Source organism: Haematobia irritans, chromosome 2, assembly GCF_050003625.1.
Source record: "Haematobia irritans isolate KBUSLIRL chromosome 2, ASM5000362v1, whole genome shotgun sequence".
Taxonomy (NCBI): Eukaryota; Metazoa; Arthropoda; class Insecta; order Diptera; family Muscidae; genus Haematobia; species Haematobia irritans.
Window position 1 is genome coordinate 71,898,153 of NC_134398.1, and position 15,619 is coordinate 71,913,771.

General features: G+C 31.1%; 1 protein-coding gene and 2 non-coding genes across 4 annotated transcripts in view; 2 read left to right on the plus strand and 1 right to left on the minus strand.

The window, feature by feature from the left end:
• LOC142225493 (uncharacterized) overlaps nucleotides 1-15,619 on the plus strand; it is a 131,169-nt gene that overhangs the window by 103,566 nt on the left and 11,984 nt on the right. The gene's annotated exons all lie outside the window — the stretch shown is intronic.
• On the minus strand, nucleotides 2,518-2,640 carry LOC142227703 (U5 spliceosomal RNA). The gene has a single exon (XR_012719988.1). It is a non-coding gene; the product is annotated as a U5 spliceosomal RNA (small nuclear RNA).
• Nucleotides 10,717-10,913, plus strand: LOC142227720 (U2 spliceosomal RNA). The gene has a single exon (XR_012720005.1). It is a non-coding gene; the product is annotated as a U2 spliceosomal RNA (small nuclear RNA).

The window sequence follows — 15,619 nt, forward strand, 5'->3', positions numbered from 1 at the left end:
AGTTTTTTTCTTCTGACGGTAAGTTGGCGGTTTGGAAGTAAAATTCTTGACTTCTTGGAAAATATTAATTGAAGTTTTCGAAAATAGTTTTATCAGTTAAAATAACACGAAAAGGATATATGGCTTCACCTTTGAAGAAACTGAAAAATTTATCTGATTTCTTAACAACGTTTGCATTTGAAAAAAATTGCATTGGGTGTAGGTGGGAGCTATAATTTAAAGCATCACATGGATCACGTCTCATGCGAATAGTATGAATAATAATGTCGTTGACTTCAGCTGGTTCAATCCAATTGTTTTCAGAGAAGGTACTCAAGCTTATTCAAAAACCCTTGGAAAATTTCACGATAAAAATGATCGCTAAATATTTTCATCCACTGTCAATGGTGGATTTAAAAAGTTTGCAAATAGCAAGCATCAGTAATACACAATGCCATTTAGATATACCCTGACGAAAAAATACCAAATAGTGAATACGAAATTGGCTCTAAAAATTTGAATGATTGGTGAAAATCTTTTTCTAACGAGACCCATATATCTACAACACCACATTTTATAACACTAGAATAAAACTGGATAATAGAATTTGCTTTTCTATACTGTTTTTAAATTTAAAAAAGAGGAAGATGTTATTAAAGTGTCTTTTTTAATTTTTTTTTATAAAAGTAACGAGTACTCAATTCAAAAGTAACGAGTAGTCAAAAGTAATCAAAATTTACAACACTATTTAGCACTAATAATCAGCACAGTGTTGCCAGTTGAGTTTTGATTCTTCCCCCCAAATCTTAAGAAAAAAGCCCCTAAATTGGTCTAGACTTTTTTCAAAAACCCCCAAAAAATTTAAGAATGTTAATAAGTCAAAAAGGTGTCCCAAATTTCGCTAAAAAAATCGTGCAGTTATACACTTTACAAATTAAATTTAACACAAATATATATACTGAAAGATTTTTTTTCTGAAGAACAAAATTTCTTTTGAAGTAAATAAAAATCAGTAGATAACATCATTATACCGCTTTTCACAAATTCGGGTTTATTTGTCTAAAATTTCGTTCCTGAGGAAAGTAATTTTTCTATGGGTATAATAATAAAATAAAAAAAAATTAAAGTTCAGTAAATATATACATTATTCGCCAAATTGTAGGCGTGAAATTATGAGACCAATAATTTAATGTTACAATACCATTTCTTAATTTGTTTTTAATTGTATCAAATATTAAAAATGCCCCTTCAACAGATGCGTTTAAAACAGAATGCCATTGCTTGTATTTAAGAACATGGGTTGACTTCCCTCATTTTTTTTCAAAATTCATGCCAGAATCAGTGTTGCCAACTCCCCAAGGCCAAAAAGCACCAAAAATATATTATAAATTCTAACACACCACCTTCCACCACAAAATCGAAAATTAAACGCTCTACTAAAAAAAAAAAAAAAAAAAAAAAAAAAAAAAAAAAAAAAAAACTTCCGAAGATGTTTTATACAACTTTTGTGAATTGAATTTTAAGAAGTTAACGTGGGTATTAAGATCGAGTTTAGCTGCTAAAATTACTATTTTTCATAATTACTTTTCTTAAGTAATTCATTTTAAGGAATACAAACTTTATGAAAATTTGCTTTTGGCTATTCCCCATCAAGTTCTAATAAAATTTGCAGCAAATATGCATAATTTTATGCCTTGTTTACTGATATAGTTTTCACATTAGCGGCAAAACTCGAACTTAGTACTCACCATTATGAACCGCTATTCAAGTATACACTTTGATCAGTTTTAATGCTTTCGTCCAATTCTTTTTGATCAGTGATGTTTTTCAACTTTCAAAATATTAATATATGGAAGGAGTCTATTGCTTTTTTCAGTTGTGCGTGCTTTTCTGAATCTATTACAAACGTTTTTAATGACATCTTTACCAAATTCAAAAATTCGACACTCATCGCTCGACTTTCCTACAGAATACCCTAAATAACAATATTAATTAAAAAATAATCAATACCAACTTCATAACAATCAAATTCTATATTTGGCAATAAATTTGAGTTTTTTCGGCTCTTGAAAGTCTAATCAAAATTTTTGTATCAATTAAACTTAATACTGTTCCAAATAAAAAAAGCACCAAAAGCACTAAATGAAAATGCCAGAAAGCACCAAGTTGGTGCTTTTTTTGAAAAAGCACCAAAAAGGCAATTTGGTGCTTTTTAGAAATCAAAAAGCACTAAATTTGGTGCTAAAAGCACCAAATTGGCAACACTGGCCAGAATTGTTCCAAATTTTGTTGAGAATTGCTCCACTTTATAGGGTTTAAAATAATTTTTTACCCCCAAAAATCCCCCCAAATAAATGTTACCCCCAAAAATCCCACTAAACGTGTAAAAAACCCCTAAATTTGGGGGGAAAACCCCCAACCTGACAACACTGAATCAGCATTATTAACGCTGATTTAGTTGTAGAAGCAACAAATCCAGATATATTCCATGCCTTAATTAAAACACGTCTTATCCAACTTTCACATTTATTAATAATGGCCCTCCAATAAAGGAAGGCCTATAAAAAAATTTATTTTAGACTCATTAGAGTGCTCCTCTCCACGGAAATCTTTAGTAAAAGGCGAAAGATTTATTCGACAACTGAAGAGAAGCCAGAGTAACTAAACAGCCCAAAAACTGAAGTATAAGAATATGAAGAAGCGCAACGTAAATGGGAATTACAATAGAACAGAGTACGCAGCCAAGAAAATCTACAGCTTTGAGACATAAACATACACTGACATTCGTTTCTTTATATCAGCAAAGTACATAATATTTTTTTTATTAGAGATGCCATTCGAGATATTCCTTCATTAAGATTAAATATACCTATGTATGTGATCCTGCCATAATTCATATATGTAAATCTATGTTAAATATTTATATAAATTAAATTAATAAAATATAAATATATTATAATAATAAATATAAATATATATTATATAATAATATAATAATAAATATTCACCGTTGTAGAATGGTTAGCATACGTCGCAAGCTTTAGTTGTTGTGCCTCGGAAAAATCGGACAAAATTGTTTTCCACGAAATATCGAAACGTCAATTAAAATGTTTGTAATTTTTTTTCTTTTTTTTATTTTAACCTCTTCACTATCGAAATAAAACTAATATTAAAAACATAAATTTTTCTTCTGTTCTTACTTGCAGACCAAAAATTTTAATTTTGAAGACCTACCACAATTACTTCACGAGCTATATGAGCTTGTTCTGTAAACTTGATTCTTGAATTGTGACCAAATTGCCTTACGAATTTAAGCGCTATTTGGCCTATAATATCTTCCGAAGTGTGAGAAAAAATACAAAAAATATTAGCAATAGTTTTTGTACGAATGAGCATTTACTAGAGACATACAGTAGAAAAATGGCTTTAAAATTTCGTATTTTTCGTTTATTGTTAAAGAAGTGTATAAAAATGCATTTTAGTGTTCACCAATATGGAAAATATTTATAGCTTATTTAGATTAAAGCCACTACTTTGCAATACCATCGAGAAATGAATCGAAACTAAGTGGAAAAGTAGAGTTTGGCATCGTTTTCGAATGTCCTTCTAGGTGGATATCGCTAGTCAAAGGGTTAAACTTATTTTTTATTTTGTTAGTTTTGGCACATATTGTATAAATATATTTTTTTCATATAAACTTATTTTAAATATATCGCAATTTGTAAAACCTTCTCAAAATAACACCCATGGTATCGAAAAAGTCATGGCATACGTTCAAATCCCCGCGGGAGTAAAATTTTTAATTTTATTTTCAGTGTTCTTTTGTTTACTTTTTTAATGATATCCTATTCTTTTATTTTATTTCATTTAATTGTCTAAAATTTAAATCTTTACATAGCCAAATAGCACTTTTCTTGTTGTCTTTTCCAATGTTTGTGAAACAATTTCCAATTTTTTTGCTGGGGTACTACGTATGTCTGTGAAAGTTTTATAAAAATGATATATAACGACAACTTTCAACAAAATCGGCTGTTTTTCTATTGCTTCCAAAAAACTTGAACATAATTTTGTGAAAGAAGAATTATATAGTCCCAATAGCCACTTAGAGAAGCTTTGAAACCCTCAGAAATGTCACCAGCATTACTGAGGTGGGGTAATCCACCGCTGAAACTGTTTAGTTAAAATTGCCTACAAATATTCAAAGTTTTCTTCCTGGTGGGTTCACCGTTTTTTTTTCAGTGTGGTTATTACTTATTTGTGGTTGAATTTTGCTTTCAAAAAACATTCCTTATTTTAATTAAAATTTTATACAAATGAAGTACACAATTTTACTAAATTCGAAATTCACACAAAATATTTCATATTGTTTTTATTGAATAAATTTTACTCAACATGTGATCATAGTTTCTGTCTAGAACTTCGTATATCGCTAAAGACATTTTAACAATTTTGAACTTCTAGTTTTTCCTTTAATATAAGTTTACGAAAGAAGGAAATATATTTAAATACAATGTCATGATTTATTTACCAGAAATTTCTATTATTTAACAACGAAAAATTAATTACAATCTTCACGTGGTTTAGTCATATGTATTGGAATTTTTAAACAATGACAACCCTACACAGCACATATTCAGACAATGTGACTACACCAACAACAACACAATAAGCAACCACCAAACCAGTCATCATCAACCAGTGATGAGAAACGATGATCAGGTACAAAACGGTAGAGAAAAGCATATGATAGAAAATATAATAGAAAATTTTCTATTGCTTTGTGTTAATATTGAGCTTTTTTAAATGATGGTTTTAAAACTGTATTTGTGTTAAGAAAACAAGTTCGAAATAATATTTCTGAAAGGATGGTTTACCTGGTTTGTAAATTTTATTATTAACATGAAGTAATTACCCGATTTCCACCGCAAAGTCCAGAAAAAGCACCGGCCTTGACATAGAAATTAAGCCAAAAAATAAACATTATTGGATAAAAATAATGTTTGTTTACCCTCAAAAAAATTTAACTCTATTACACTAAAGCCAATTTAACTTTATTTTAGTTCGTGGAATTATTATGTTTGGAGAAAGTTTCCTTTACTCTAATAATTTTTTTTGCGTACGTTAGTTAAATTAACTAAAAAACGGGGAAAAAAATTATACATAAATTAAGCATAAAGATTTACTAAATTCGTATTTCTCATAACATAATTCATTATTCCTTTAATGCGTTCATCATGAACTTCGTATGTCACTAAAGACATTTTTGTAGTTTTGAACTCCAATCTTTTTCCTTTAAACTACAAAATTTTCTTTAACATGTGAAAAAACTTAATTATGTCTAATAAATTTTCTTGAATTCGTCGAAAAATATTTACTTATTTTTGTGATATCGGCGTGATGCCAGCGTTTGTAATATTGTTTAGTTAAAATTTTCTAAAAATATTCAAAATTTTTTGAAATTAACCACAAGTTTTCTTCCTGGTGGGTTCACTGTACCGTACCATATCATTTATGTAGCTCATCTCTGACCCTTTCCATACATATGAATACAATTGTATATGAATACCAGTGATGAGACTAATAAATTGTATGCGAATATGTACTAAAATCATTTACCTAAAATGAATGCAGTACGGTTGGGTGGATCGAATACAGCCAATTTGAGGAATGAGTCATTATACCATTTTATGAGTATCGCATCAATATATTTTCATAAAAAACAGTACACATTTTCCATTTTTCAAACTTCACAGTTGGAAATCAAAACAAAAAGTCCAACATTATAATAGTAACCAAAACTGAAACTTCATAACAAGAATACAAATAGCCTTCAATTCATTGTTACTTTCACCATACCTACATACATTTTCGTAAACATATATTTTATCCATTTATATTCAAGAACACAATTGTTAATTCACTTAATTTGCAAAAACTTCTCAAAAAATTTTTTTCATTGATATTCTATTCTTTTCCGCCAAGTCCAAAATTTAAAATTAAATTTAAAATTTAGATTATTTATAGAAATTTTTAACTAAACGGTATTACATAAATATGTTTGCACAAATTCAAGAAAATTTATTAGACAATTTTTCACTTTGTTAAAAAATTGGAGTTCGAAATTTCAAGAATGTCTTTAGTGTCATACGAAGTCCAAGATGGGCGCATTTAAAGAAATAAGAAGTACGAATTTAGTAAATCTTTATGTTTCAATTGTGTATAATTTTTTCCGTTTTTTAGTTAATTTAATTAACGTACGCAAAAAAAAACTATTAGAGTAAAGGAAACTTTCTCAAAGCATAATATTTCCATGAACTAAAATAAAGTTATATTGGCTTTAGTGAAATAGAGGGTTAGATAGAGGATCCCGAGATAATCTTAAAAAGATATGTTTGTAGAAGAATTTCAAATGCATTACAGCAACACTTTTAAGAAAATTTTTCTAAAGAAAAGAAAAATGATTGACACATAATAGCCATTTCTCGAATCACAAAAGTAAAGGAACTTTCAATAGGAGAAACAAAATTTTGTTTAAATTTCTCTTGTTTCTGTTCCATTTTTGATACATCATGTGAGTAATTTATTAATGTGAGAATTACAGAACTTGGGTACAGGGTTGTGCGTATTATTAAAAATGTACAGCATGCCAGTGTTTCTCATCACTGATTAATACTGAGCAACCATGTGTTCAGACAAGATGGCACACCTCCACTAACACCAAAGACAATAAATTTTAGGAAGATAGGAAATTGGTTGGCGTCATACCAAATGTTGCATTTACCATGTTAGATCCATACATGTTTGTAATTTGTTTTTCGTTTTTATTTTTTAAATGAAAAACTTAATTTTCTTAATGAAACAATGTTAAATTTTAGGCAACAACAGAAAATATTACATTTTCCCGTTTAAGGAAATTTATTTCGTGCACTTAATTTTCTTTCATACTCGTTTGGGTCGAGTATGAAACTAACACGTTAAATGATTCGATCTCCTCAGTACCCAATTTCCTATCCTCCTAGAGTTTATTGTCTTTGCATTAACACTGTTGGCCGTTGCGCGTGTTTTGCACTGTGGCTGTACTAAACATTTGTTTTGAAGGAAATTTTATAAAACAACCACCACTTGGAGATTTCAATTTATTAGTGATGGAACATACCATTTAGAGCACATGTATAATATAAAAAGCATAAAGAAGTTTAGTTTTTTTTTTACAAAAAAGGTCTACGAAGTTCCCTTTAAGACAAAAGTTGATAGAAAAATTGCATGCTTTGCTTGATAGAATAAACAGGAAGTAACTGCAAAACATGCAATACAAGTAATATGTCGATAACATTTAATCTCGTTTTGTTCAAATTCACAGACAAAAAATATTAAGTTCATTTGATCAAATTTACTCATTTTATTATGAAGATTCTTGATCAATAAAGTTGATTAAGACCAACTTAGTTACTACACAGAAAAAAATGTCCGTAGTTAAACTAACGCTAAATTTAATTTTTTTTTATTGGAAAAAATTTATTTGCTAGTAGTTAAATTTTATTATTTTTATCGAAAGTTTCCATAGCTTAATGAAATCTTACTTTTTTTAAGTATGTCTCAAAAATGTTATGAACTAAACGTGGGTATAAAGTTCAATGACCGTACATATAAGTTCAATATGAACTAAAGCAAAAGTAAATTTTCGTACGATTCCAAAAATAGTAAGAATGAACTACTTACTGTATGGTTAAAATGGTCATGATTTGGCGCCAATGATTTTCTTCTTATCTTTCAGTTAATACTTTCTTCTATTAGAGGGTGTAATTTCGTGAACTGTAGTTAAAAAGTACAACATTAAAATTTCCTGGTTTTAACAAACCTTTAGGGAAATCTCAAAATGGGGAGTAAAATTTAGTTCAATTTTCGTGCGAGGTAGTTCATTCTTCCTACAAAACAGTTCACTTTTTTTCGGTGTACCATTAGTTCTAAAACTAACTTTATAATCGTTCCGAAAACCATTCCACGGTATTAACAATATATAATTACTCACAGCGAATTATAAATAATTATGTACATATATCGGTTCAGTCATCAAATCACTGCCACCAATGGTAAAATGTATTAATATAAGAGTATAGTTTAGCGAAGGTGTAGTCTTCTAATAAAATAATACATTGCTTCCAGGTAGTAAGGTATGGAGTAAAATTAAAATTTTATTAAAAAAAGAAATTCCACAGACAAGATATTGCTTTCAAAAAGAGTTTAAAAAGTACTTGTTAGTACGAACTTTGAATTCACCATCTCTGGCAGATGTTGGTGAACGGTAATTTGCGTTATGCCGATGAGCATTTTATTTCCCACATACAGAAAAACTGCTGTTAATAATAAAAGCATTTGCACAGAGTGAGCGAATCAGAGTAGAATGATATTTTTTGTCGATATTTATTTAAGTTAGATTATTGATTAACTATAGTACTGCGAATACATGTTGATATGTCAAATGCCAATTGTTTTTAAGATTGAAGTTTGTTTCCAACAGATGTAAAAAATTTTAGATAAATTGCGTCTCGGTTAATTTTCCCTGTGTATGCAGTCTAACCCCATACAAATAAAACTATGATGTTTTTGTATATAAACTTGTACGGATGTGTATTAGGGTTGGACGAATAGTACGAAACTTTTGTATATATAGTAAATATTTGGTTTTCGCTTTGGAATTGTAGCTGTTGTCTACTTCTACAGTAGACAACTGATTCAAACGTATTTTATTGGTAAGTGCACCTTTTTCATTTAGTTTTTGACAAGACATAAAAAGAATATCTGTCTTCACCTATATTTTTAATTATGCAATAAACCGGAATAACCTTCTTAATTCTGTAGCTGTGTTCGTTAGTATGTTCGTATTTCCAAAGTAAAAATAAGATTGTAATAGCCCTGTTCGAGTACCCGATCATTTTGGATAAATATCATGAATTTCTACTGGAATTCGTTCGTTTACTCCAAAAAGACAGCGAAGCGAGGGAGATCAAATTGTATATTTGAGCAATAGAGATTTTTTTGCAGTAAAAACTTGCAAAACATAGCATATAATTAACAGCTGCTTCTTATTCATAAACGAATCATATGTATTTCTCACAATGCCAATTCGAAGTTCAGTAAAAATAATTTAAGGGAACAATGGTTCTGTTGTTTAAGAACTGAATGTTGTTTTCAAGGCTATTTGGGACGCTGAATCCAAATATGCACTTGGTTCTTTTTTCCTATCGGATCGACTTTTCGAGATATACGGTTATTTTCAAAATTACGGCACTTCCGCTACATATATTGGAATAACTTGAAAACGGTTCAGCAAAATCAATAAAAAAAAAAACTCCCAAACAATATTCTCTTTAACCCGTGCTTACATTGTATTTAAATTTCCCAAGAAGTTTTAGAGATATCGTTTGAAAAAAAAAAATAAAATTTTTTACAAAAAAAATTTTGCTTTTAAAAAATTCTTAAAATACCAAAATTGGACAAAAATCACTGGAAACACTTAGTTAAATATATTTCGAATAAAATGAGCTTTATTTCATTACAATCGGTGCACAGCTTTCGATTTTGTAAACGATTTACTGAATTGATATAAATAGAGATTTCCATACAAAAATAACATTTTCTAATATGTAAGTGTTTGTATGTAATAAATCAGTTTTTTATGGTTCTGTCGATTAAGAACTGAATATTGTTTTTAAGGTTATTTGGGACGCTGAATCAAACTCAATTTTGTTCACTTATGTAATTAAACATTTTACTTTATTGTGGACTATATCTTAAATAGTCTATATCGTTTTCTTTTTATCAGCACAATAAAAAATGGAATATATGTAAAAAACGGCCTATAAGTGAAATGGATTATTCACCAAAATAAATGTGTGCATTTTATTTCATAGTGATACTAAAAGAATAATGTTTGGACTATATGTTAAAATCTCCTATAAGCTTAGTACTAAGATCATGTTTTCGCACAAAAAACTGTTATACTCCATATAAAAAAGGTTAGCGCGGAATAAATGCGAAATCTCTGTTTTGAGTATTTGAGACACATATTTATACAACCCTGGATTTTTCGCACGAAAAAATAGGCAGGCATATTATTTCGCATAAATAAGTTAACATCCCTTGGTTTGATACCTTATTTACGGAGATAGATGAAGATATTCGTTTTTCGCAGAAACGAACTTAGTACTAAGCAATATGCGCGATGGATTATAAGCGAACACTACTGTATTTATCAAAAGTTTACTGAATTTTTTTTTTTTTTAATATTTATATATGTATGTATATGTTATTTAATGTTATCTTTTGTTTATCCTTTTCTTTTTTAATTTGTGGTAAAAGTATTATAGAACCGACAATTCACTTTCTCACCCGATTGAAAAATTCCAATTTCAAATCTTCTTACATTGTTATTGGAAGCGTACACAGGTAGTGATGAAATGTAGTCAAATACCCCTCTCCTACATTGGGATATACCCACCCTAGTGCACATGCTGGCCTTTACGTATACCCATAGCCACATGACGTTTATAGATGTTAGTCATTTCAAAGGTCGCTCATCCATAGCCTAGGCTTATTGTGGTGTATGGTGGTACTGTTATTCGTTGTATATTCTTTCAAAACATTTAAATTGAGTGTTCGTATGGCGGCAGTGCTTATAATTCTCATTTAGTTTGTACTTCATTATGTTTATAATGTTAACGATAACCGGCAAATGTTATCGCTTCTCGGCCTTATGGCTAAGATCAAAGTGTAGTATCTGTTCTTATCAGCTTAACATCTGATAGATCCTCCATCGGAGGACAACAAATGTTAAACTGATTTTTGGAAATAGGCGGGGTGTTTAAGGGCTTGCTCTACCCCTGCCACGGGTTGGCCCGGTATTGCAGTACCGCCGGGATTTCGGCCCAAATAAACTAATACATTTCAAACAGTATAAAGAAATAATGGTAAGCTGCTGTGCAGTGTTACCAGGTTTGGGTCTCCCCACCCCTCGTCCCGAACCTTTGTTGTCAGATTGGGGATTTTTTTCATTTTGGGGATTTGGTTGAGGATAACATCGTGGTTTGGGTATTTTCTGGGTATATTAGATTCAGGGCTGCCAATTTTGACGATTTTTTACTCACAAAATGGACAATTCCGATTTTTTTCCGATATTAACTACGTTCTTTGGACACATAGTTAGTTTAGGGAGTTAAAGTTTTAACATTTTGAAGAATATATAACAATAAATTTGAAAATTTTTGGGAAAAAACTCGGAAAAAAACAGCAAACGTATATATTTTTAAGCAAAAAACTAAAATTAGATAGTTGGAGAATAATTCAATGGATGGAATATTCTGTTCAAAAAATAACCTAAAATGAAATAACTCAAGTTGTTTTAATACCAAAATGGATAATGATTTACTCAGAATGTGCAATAGAAACTAATTATGATAAAATTATAGTACAGTATAAAAAATAACCACATATAGATATGTCTATCGGAAACACCATAAAATATCACCTGTTTTGGAAAACACGAGACTTTTTCTTTAGTTTCAAAATATTTAATTTTTAAATAAAAATCTTACTCAATTAATAACAATATTTTAGAAAAATAGATTTTTTTATACAAAAATGACGAAATATTTTTGTTTAACCAGAAAATGATTTTTATGGTGATGTTATTTGTATACAAAACTGATTTCTTTATATATTTTTTTTATTGAAATGCATAGTTGTGTACATTAACTTTCTGTTTTGTATATGTTTTTTGTTTACCCAAAAAATATGTATAATTTTAATATTATTTATATTGCCGATTTTTTTGACTATTTTTAAAATGCAAGTGCCGATTATGACGATTTTTATCCAAAAATGGGACGATTTTTCTTGAAATTTTATTGGCAGCCCTGATTAGATTTTGCAAAATAATCCTCTCCAACTAACAGGTACTGCTCAGTGATGCGAATTTAGACCTTTTTGATTTCCAAAAGGCACCAAATTTATGATAAGACTGTCAAAAGCTTAAGAAACTCAACTAAATTGATTGTTAGGAAGGTGGTATTGGTCTTTTTTTAGTCAATTTTTTTTATTTGTGGTATTATTTTGAAAAACGTTTGTATTAAATTGACAAAAGCACTCATAATTGAAATAAGAAATAAACTACCTTCAAATATTAAAATACTAGAAAATATTTCCAAAAGACATATTTGAAATTCATTACTGATCAAAATAAATTGAATGAAGGTCAAATAAGCATTAGAAATTATAAAGCTCTTGGATAGAGGTCCAAAAATTAAAATGTTTCAAATAAATAAATTAAAAATGCTTCAAATCAAATCAATGACCAAATGTTCTATAATACATCATTGAATTTTTTATTTTGTTTTTAGTAGTAGATTGAATTTCAGCTGGCTGGAGTAGTTTTTGTGGTGGGAACTTCTAATCTTACTTTGTATCTTCTATGGCTTTTAATATTCCATTCTATAACAATCGCTTTTATGGCAAAACAAATGATTTTGTTGCGTTTTAAACGTTATGCAAGTCTTTAGTTTAAAAAGTTATTTGTAACTCAGTGTATGTTGCCTATCACATGCATTCGTTTATGGGAGAGTAGGAAATTTGAAAAAAAAAACATGTATATACGGTCGCAAGTTCGGCCAGGCCGAATCTTATGTACCCACCACCATGGATTGCGTAGAAACTTCTACGAAATACTGTCATCCACAATCGAATTACTTGGGTTGTGGTATCTTAAAACTTCTTAACATCGTTTTCTAAATTGTGATTTAGTCCATACATGGTATATATTAGACAAAAAAGTTATGTATAGTTAAGTCTACAAATAATTACGAATCGATATGGACTTTTTGTACGTAGAGAGCCAGAATTGAAATATGGGGGTCGCTTATATGGGGGCTATATACAATTATGAACTTGATATGGACCAATTTTTGTGTGATTGGGGATCGATTTATCTGAGGGCCATATATAACTATACACCGATATGGACCTAGTTAGGCATGGTTGTTAACGACCATATACTAGCACAATGTACCAAATTTCAACTCACTCGTATGAAATTTGCTCCTCCAAGAGGTTCCAAAACCAAATCTCGGGATCGGTTTATATGGGGCTATGTATGATTATGGACTGATATGGACCACTTTTGGCATGGTTGTTAAATATCATATACTACCACCACGTACCAAATTTCAAGCAGATCGGATGAATTTTGCTTCTCCAAAAGGCACCGGAGGTCAAATCTGGCGATCGGTTTATATGGGGGCTATATATAATTATGGACTGATAGGAACCAATTCCTGCATGGTTGTTGGATACCATATACTAACATCACGTACCAAATTTCAACCGAATGGGAAGAATTTTGCTCTTCCAAGGTGCTCCGGGGGTCAAATCTGGGGATCGGTTTATATGGGGCCTATATATAATTATGGACCGATATCGACCAATTTTTGCATGGGAGTTTGAGGCCATATATTAACACCACATACCAAATTTCAACTGAATCAGATGAAATTTGCTTCTCTTAGAGGCCTCGCAAGCCAAATCGGGGGGTCGGTTTATATGGGGGCTATATATAATTATGGACCGATGTGGACCAATTTTTGCATGGTTGTTAGAGACCATATACTGACACCATGTACCAAATTTCAGCCGGATCGGATGAAATTTGCTTCTCTTAGGGGCCTCGCAAGCCAAATCGGGGGATCGGTTTATATGGGGCTATATATAATTATGGACCGATGTAGACCAATTTTTGCATGGTTGTTAGAGACCATATACTAACACCATATACCAAATTTCAGGCGGATCGGATGAAATTTGCTTCTCTTAGAGGCCTCGCAAGCCAAATCGGGGGATCGGTTTATATGGGGGCTATATATAATTATGGACCGATGCGGACCAATTTTTGCATGTTTGTTAGAGACCATATACTAACACCATGTACCAAATTTCAGCCGGATCGGATGAAATTTGCTTCTCTTAGAGGCCTCGCAAGCCAAATTTTGGGGTCCGTTTATATGGGGGCTATACGTAAAAGTGGACCGATATGGCCCATTTGCAATACCATCCGACCTACATCAATAACAATTACTTGTGCCAAGTTTCAAGTCGATAGCTTGTTTCATTCGGAAGTTAGCGTGATTTCAACAGACGGACGGACGGACGGACGGACATGCTCAGATCGACTCAGAATTTCACCACGACCCAGAATATATATACTTTATGGGGTCTTAGAGCAATATTTTAGAGCAATTGGGTATAAAAACAGACAATTTTCAATTTAATGAAAATGTAATAAAAGAAACAAATAGTAGACAATTTCTAAAGATTTTTTTTTATTATTTCAAACAAAAACAAGTATTACGGCCATAAGTTCGGCCAGGCCGAATCTTAAATACCCTCCACAATGGATTGAGTAGAAACTTCTACTTCTACCACAATCAATTTACTTGGGTTGTGGTAATGCTTGCCGATGACCTCGCCATCTTAAAACTTCTTAACATCGTCCTCTAAATTGTAAGTTAGTCCATACGTAGTATATATTAGACAAAAACAAGTATATACAGCAGTAAATTCGGCCGGGCCGAATTTTAAATACCCACCACCATGAATTAAATATGATAGTTTACTTTGAAAACTCTTCGCCGTAGTGGGTTACTTGATAATATATAGAATTGTAGGGGGTTTGATGACAAATCTTCTCCCAAGACAGTCAGCTCCCGAAGACAAACTTTAAAGATTCTACCTATGAAGGCCAGATAAGATTCTAGATTTATGCCTTCTTTGGAATTGCACCTTGTCTCTGTTATCAGTTGCCTGCGGTGCAACTATTTCATCTCCAATCAACGCATTACTGAGGTTTTCGGCTACCTTAGTCGACCAACATGTACCAGCATGTGTATTATCAGCAGTTTCCATGGCAACATTTGATTGCGTATTGTTGCCTGGTGGAGTCGTCTGTTTAAAGATGTTAAGTTCTTGCTGAAGAGCAAGAATTTTTTGCTCCATAATTTTCTTTTCTTCATTTGCTTGTTCTAGCGCTGTTTGCAAATTGCTTAGTGTAATTTGAAATTTAAAATAATCATAACGGGAGGCTGAATCACTATCAGAACTCTTCTTCCTCTTATTGTGATCTCGCTTCTTATTTCGCTTATTTTCAACAGTTTTGAATCCTTCATCAGATGCCCCAGTAGCAGTTGCCATTTGCAAGGAATCATCATTTTTAGTGTTGTTACTATTGGCATCCACATTTATTGCGTATTTAGATATTGTTGACATGACTAAATTGCCATCCAAGACTTGTACTGGTTTATGGCAAGGGCCAAAATTGGAATTCCCAACACCACTATGAGGTGTTGGCAACGCAATTGACGTTGGTAGTTGAGTGTTACGAGTTTTGATTTCACTCATATAGGGGAAATTATTTCCCAGCACTCCCACGTAGTTATGGTTGCAGTTTATATTACTGGCACTGGCACTCAAAACAGCTTTTTCACTTTCACTATTTTTCAAGTTATCCAGTTTTTCTAGTCCGACTGGTTTTTTCACTTGTTAGCACTACTTCACTTCACTGAGAAGACACACTATGATGACGATAACAGATAAACGC